The sequence below is a fragment of the Athene cunicularia genome (assembly GCF_003259725.1).
Source record: "Athene cunicularia isolate RWA chromosome 26 unlocalized genomic scaffold, athCun1 chr26_part2, whole genome shotgun sequence".
Lineage (NCBI taxonomy): Eukaryota > Metazoa > Chordata > Aves > Strigiformes > Strigidae > Athene > Athene cunicularia.
In genome coordinates, this window is record NW_020799137.1 from 1,219,966 (window position 1) to 1,226,721 (window position 6,756).

Here is a 6,756-nt window from a genome sequence, read left to right on the forward strand (position 1 = left end):
GCCCCGGCATGGCCCCGCCGTCGTCCCCCTCCGGGTCAGCCGCGAGAGCCACGGCGCTGCCCCGGCCCCACGCCGGGGGGAATCCCACCGCATCCCGCTCCCACGGGGGAATGAATCCTGCGGGGCTCAGCCGCGACGGCTCCCTGAAACCTGCGGGCTGGTTGCCAAGCGTATGTGCCATCAGATGTTTAAGTCGGTGTTTTGTTAAGGTCAACGTTTTCCTCTAAAATCAAATAAAAGTTGTGTGGAGAACAGGGCGGCCAGGAGCTACTCTGGCAACGGCTTTGCGTGGGAACCCACCACCACGGTGCTATCGTGGGTGCAGGGACACGGGGACAAAACTGTAAGGGAACAGCTGTAGCAGGGACGGTGGGAAAACGCCTCCAGCACATCTGGATGGCAGCTGGATGGCAGCTGGATGGCAGGTCACGGAGCTGCGAAGGGAGGGCTCAGGGCAGTGGAAAGGTCAAAGCACTACAGTTGCTGTGTAACCTCGGAGTCTGCAGGAGCAGAGGTCCTGCCTCCACCTCCCTGACGTCCCACTGACCCTGCCGTACCCTCACACCACATACAAGTGTCCTCTGTGCCCTAACGTCCCACGAGCAGCCTACAGGGAGTGTGCCACAGGGCTACAAATGTGGCTGCTGGGCTACAAAGCTGCTATTTCCATTTTTCCCCTGTGTGTTTCTATGCCAGGGCAACACAGGAGTCCGAGAAGGCCCAGAACCTTATAAAAACCATGCTGAGGCTCCAGGTAACGCTGTTTCCACCATGAAAAGCCAAGGGCAGTCCACATGCAAGCCCTGCAGTGTGACACAGCACCTAACTGTCTGTCAGACACTGATGGCTGCTGCATGCTCAGACCCCCAGGCAGGACTCTGCAGTCCCAGTTTGTGTCTGGACATTCCCTTGTGATCCTGTCCCTGCCTGATTCTCACTTTGCTGGGGTACAAACTCCCACTCTCCATCCCTCTGGCAAATGCCCACTTGGATCTGCAGGCATTCCTCCTCTGCCCGTGGCTGTAACAGGAGAGCAGGACACACTCCCCGATCCTCAGCAAACTCCACACAGGGAACAGGAACCAGGTGGCACTAGACAGAGAAAGGATCTTCCCTTTCTCAGGCTTTTTTGGTGTCCTGGAAGATTCAAAGAAGAGTCAGTCCATAAATGCTCCATCACCTGGACTTGGAGGCCAGCAAAAGGCAGCCCCTTCCAGGAAAAGCTCCACAGGGAGGTCTGGGAGGGGAAGCCAGGAGAAAGGCACAGTTTTGCTGGTGTCTGTAGCTGTTTTCCACCCTGAGCCCCTGCCCTGGGTGTCCCTGAGGCATCTGTGCTCCATGAGGATCTTTCAGCCCTCATCAGTAGATGAGGACGGAGAGAAGCTGGATGTTCCAGTGCTCCCAATTGCTGTGTCCATGGACAGGATTGTCAAGACAGGCCAAGATGCAGTTAGGAAAAGCTTCTATGTAATTTCTCTTGCCTCGGCTGGCCTTTTTCTACTTGAAAAATGCAAGTAGGCATTAAAGAAAAAAGGCATCTGGCACTCAGAGGCTCTCTACTGCTCTCTGGGGCTCATGGGACCCCTTTCACTTATGCTCCTCTCCTGAGCCCCAGCGGCTCCTAGGGCAGGCAGCCTGTGTGCAGGAGCACTGAGGAGCCCAGGCTGCTCCGGCTGCTGGGAGTGCATTGCTGAAACTGGAAGGAAGGGAGGAGGGCTGGAAGGGCAGCGGCAGGGAGGTGCTTCCTTTGGACCTAGAAAACTTTGGCATTAGATTCAACAGTAATTTTGCCCATAACTCTGGATAAGAAATTCCTGGTGCTGAACCAAGGCCTGGAACACAGGAAGGGGTCATGCTGCTCACGTCCTGTGTGCAGGGCAGGCTTTTGTCACAGAGAACCAGGATGCCTTTGTCTTGCAAGTGGGAGAGGAGCCACTCTGCCATGCCATATGCGCACAGCAGGCATAAATGGCCAGCGCTTGCTGGGGGAACCAGCCCCTGACCAAGCATGGACAGCAGAGCAGAGGTGACCTGAATGACCCAGTCTTGTTGGGCACGGCTCATCCAACAGCTCAGAGCACAGCAGGTCACCTCATCAGCTGGTGACATTAGGAATGGGTGGCATAAGGAACATATTAACCAGTATTCAGGGCCCCACTGAAGGGAACATGTGAGTCTTAGTTAATGGGGTGTAGCCATATTACTGAGTGGGGCATTACCAGTTGCCACGATGCACATTGGCACCTCTGAAGAGGACGGTGACATGAGCCCCTTGACATCACCCACTGAAGTTGGCCATGATGGCCACAGACCCTCCACAGGGTTCCCCAAGACCTTGCAGAGTGTTAGAGACATACCCCAGGGCTGCCATCGCCACAGCATGCAGGGATGAGCAGCCTTTCCCCTGGAGGTTGGGAAACCTCTGCCAGATGACTCAGGCTGTGTCTAACACAGGGCACTTGAGCTGGTGCTGTAAATGCCAGCCTCTGGCAGACTTAGAGGGACCTGCCCCCACCAGTTGGCTTCCCACAGGTCTGAGGCAGGGGCTGTCAGGTTTCAGAGGCTCCCACACCCCTTATCTCCAGAGGAGATGGAGTGGGTGTATTAAAAGCTGACTGACAGCTTCAGAAAAGGTCCCTGCATGCCAAAATTCATAGAATCATAGAACACCCGCTTGGAAGGGACCTCAGGGATTCCAACCATTCTGGCAGAAGCACGCTATAGACAAGATGGCCCAGCACCTTGTCCAGATGAATCTTAAAAGTGTCCAGTGTTGGGGAATACAAACACTTCCCACCACTAGGGAGATTATTCCAGTGGCTGATTGTTCTCACTGTAAATCATTTTCCTCCTGTGTCCAATCAGAATCTCCCCAGGAATAACTTGTACCCATCACCCCTCATCTTTTCCATGTAACTCCTTGTAAAAAGGGAGTCTCCATCTTCTTTGTAGCCACCCTTTAAACTGGAGCACGGTGATAAGGTCTCCTCTAAGCCTTCTCTTCTCAGGCTGAACAAACCCAATTCTCTCAGCCTTTCCTCATACAGCAGGCTTCACAGAATCACAGAATCTACTTGGTTGGAAGAAGACCTTGAAGATCATCCAGTTCAACCATTAACATAACAATGATAGTTCCCAACTCCACAGGATCCCTCAGGCTGGGTCAGCCCAACTCTTCAACCCCTCCAGGGATGGGGACTCCCCCCTGCCCTGGGCAGCCCATTCCAACGCCCAACAGCCCCTTCTGCACAGAAATCCTTCCTCAGAGCCAGCCTGACCCTGCCCTGGGCAGCTTGAGGCCATTCCCTCGGGGCCTGGCGCTGGCTCCTTGGCTCCAGAGACTCATCCCCCCTCTCTGCCCCCTCCTGGCAGGGAGTTGCAGAGGGCCAGGAGGTCTCCCCTCAGCCTCCTCTTCTCCAGACTAAACCCCCCCAGTTCCCCCAGCCGCTCCCCAGCAGACCTGTGCTCCAGACCCTGCCCCAGCTCCGTTGCCCTTCTCTGGACACGCTCGGGTCACTCAATGGCCTTTTTGGGGTGAGGGGCCCAAAACTGAACCCACTCATCGAGGGGCGGCCTCCCCAGTGCCCAGCACAGGGCTCAGATCCCTTCCCTGTCCCTGCTGGCCACGCCAGTGCTGACACAAGCCAGGACTTCCCAGTCCCCTGATCATCTCTGTAGCTTCCCAGTCCCTTGATCATGTTTGTGGCTTCCCAGTTCCCTGATCACCTTTGTGGCCCTCCTCTGGACCCTCTCCAGCCTGGCCACATCTCTTCTGGAGAGCAGGGAACAGTTCAGTGTCCACTGCTGCAAATCCCAGCTCTGGGCTTTGCTCTGAGTGTTTCTGGAGGGGGCTGGAGGAGGAGATCAGGCTTGTGAAGTACATAACCCATCCACAGGGAGTGAGCACGGCCCAGGCCTGTCCCCTCCCTGGCACGGATGGTGGGATGCTGTGCCATCTGATAGAGGGACACTCTAATCTTTCGGGGGATGTTGAGGGTCCAAAATTTGCCACATCTCACCTATCAGTGTCTTCCCCACCCGGCCGCTGTGCCTCTCTCGGACTGTGCGCCACAGGACTGGCTTCGACTGTCCATTCCCTTCTGCTTGCCGCAGCCTCCCCATCTCCCCAGCAGCAGCCGACAGGCTTAGGGGTGCAGGAGAGCAAAAGTTTTCGGTTTAGGGCCCCGGCTGCGGGGCCGGGACAGCGGCGGAGCGGTGCCGTGGGTCCCCACGCCATCTAGTGTTGCACGGCAGCGCGACGTGGAGTGGGAAAGGCTGCGGGACTCCCCGTGCTCCGCATGTTTCCCAGCTTCCCGAGCCAGGTCAGTGGGCTAACTGGGAGTTTGACCCGATCCAGTTTTTATTTCCAAAAAGACTGAAGCGCCTGCTCAGTTTCTCACAGGGTAATCTGCACACGAGGGGTCCCACACGGGTGGGCGCGTGGGAATGGTCACACCAAGGGGTTAAGTGAAACAGTGTCCTGGGTTGGCAGCAGAGGGGCCAAAAGGAGTGCCCAAAACCAATCAAAGCATCAAAAATACTGTTAAGGGCTTGAAACAAACCCGGTTGTATTCACGGGATAATGTCAGGGCCATCAAAAGTTTCAGAGCAGGGTTCACAGGCTGTCCCACTCCTGCATGGATCTACCACAGCTCTCACCCCTGGTGATGTAAAATTATTCTTCAGTGAACATAAAGGGACGAAGGAGTTTTCTTTTTTTTTTTTTTAACTTCAGAGAAACACGCTGCTGGCAGAGGTAAGAACAACAAAGCTAGACCCTTCCAGAAAGTAATGTCATTTTACAAATGAAGAAGTTCTTTGTAATAGAGCGGTTAAACAAAATTCAGAGAGAGACTGAAAAGAAGGAAACTAGTACTTAAAGACATTAGCTGCTGGGAGCACACAGGCATGGGTTTTGCTGGGAGATGTATTGCTGAGCCATGTCTTCTCATGTTGATCGTCTTGGGAAGAGACCTGGAGTAACGATTTTTTGTTCAGAAACACACTGCTGAAATAGAATGGAGGCCAGAGCTGGACTGAATTTGAAGGAATAAAACATAGGAAAGCAGAGATGGGACTCTAGTGACACGTGTCAGGGATCCAGGGTGTCTAAGATGACAGAAGGATGGCAAGAACCTTGTAGTCACAGACAACAGCCTCCTAGCCTTTTTTTTTTTTTTTTTTTTTTTTTTTTTCATCCTTCTGGCTGTGATTGCTACAGAGTGGAGGCTGTTTGCAGAAAGCTCATGACAGCCGATGTTTCCAGGAAGGCACCAGACTGACCCACCGGCCTGCAGAGGGGTTCCCACAGGCCAGGGACACACGCAAACCTGTGAGTGTGCAAAGCAGCTCTGCACCCCAGAAGTTTGAGGATCACTGTTTGTGTGATTTACAGCCAGTTCTCATGAGATGTGGCTGTGCAGGACTTCTCGGCATCCAGAAGCTTAGTCAGATGTCCAGGAATTCTAGACAAATGTAGAAAACTCTCCAAATATGCCTGGGTAAAATTCCTGTCAGGAAAATAAAAGGCATGTTTTAAAAACATAAATGGTTGATAACCTCAATCCAGAAGTTTTCATAGAGCGTGGGGTGGTCTTGTCAGCTGCAGGGGGAAATGGGATGGTCTCCAGCCCTGTTATCACCTGGCAGATAGGGAAGGTGCTCACAAACCCACGAACGTGGCCGTGCCCATCACTCTGTGCAAGAGCTAAGGCTCACATCAGCCTGGCGTGCAGCCAGAAGTAATTAAATTCTTGAAGCAATAGATGCAAAGTTAAGGAGCTCCAGGCCCGGTGCAGCATGGATCCAGCACGCTTGTCATCACGAATAACCGATCCCACTGGAAAGAATGCACCATGAAGCATGGGAAGGTGATAGCCGGTCATGCTGAGTGCACAGCCCCTCTCTTGCAGGCACCAGGAGCGTGTGCTGAGGGATCCTAGCCTCCAGCAACCCACAGCCTTTCTCAACCGAGGACGGCAGCTTTGTATTTATGATTCTTGATTGATTTACTGCCATTAATTTCTCCTGTTGCTTTTAAACCCACCTCGACAGCTCGCATCCTTACTGCCCTGCTGCCAGGAGGTTCACGCCAAGCCCTTTTCCTTGTTGCTCTTCTATACCAGTAACTCCTAACTCCAGTTTTGCGATTTTAGACTGCTAATGAACCATGATCTGCATTCCTATGAATATTTAATAGTGCTTAATGTGACCCTTAACTCTGTTCATTAGTGGTTCCTATTAACTAGCATGCTGGGGATAACAGATAGATACATTGCACCCCTAGTTCCTGGGGTTTTCCCTGGAACTCTGTTGAAAACTGCTGGGTTTTTTGTTAAGACTAATGAGCAAACGCCATCTGGTCTGGGGGATTTGTCACAGATCATTTAGCGGTGTGTTCATTCTGCAATTCCTCTAACGAACAATTTGAAGGTAAACCTCTGTCTGGCAGCTTGATACCACAAAATAACCCGAAGAAGACGGGCAGCCCCTCCACTTAGGATGAAAACCGGGCTCAGCTGCCTGCCAAGAGCGAGGGATCTTCAGCCCCTTCACAGCGCAGAGCCAGGCGGGCACCGCAGGGTGCTGAGCTGGACGCTCCAGCCACGAGAGGGGGCTCAGAGAAGGCGCAACGAAGCCAACCCAAACAATCTCCGAAAACGTTCGCGTTTGGTCCGGCTACAGCGGGCAGAGCTGGGAGGGAGCAGCCTGCGGGCCCGCACATCGCCTCCCGACGCGGGCGGCTGCAGGACGGGG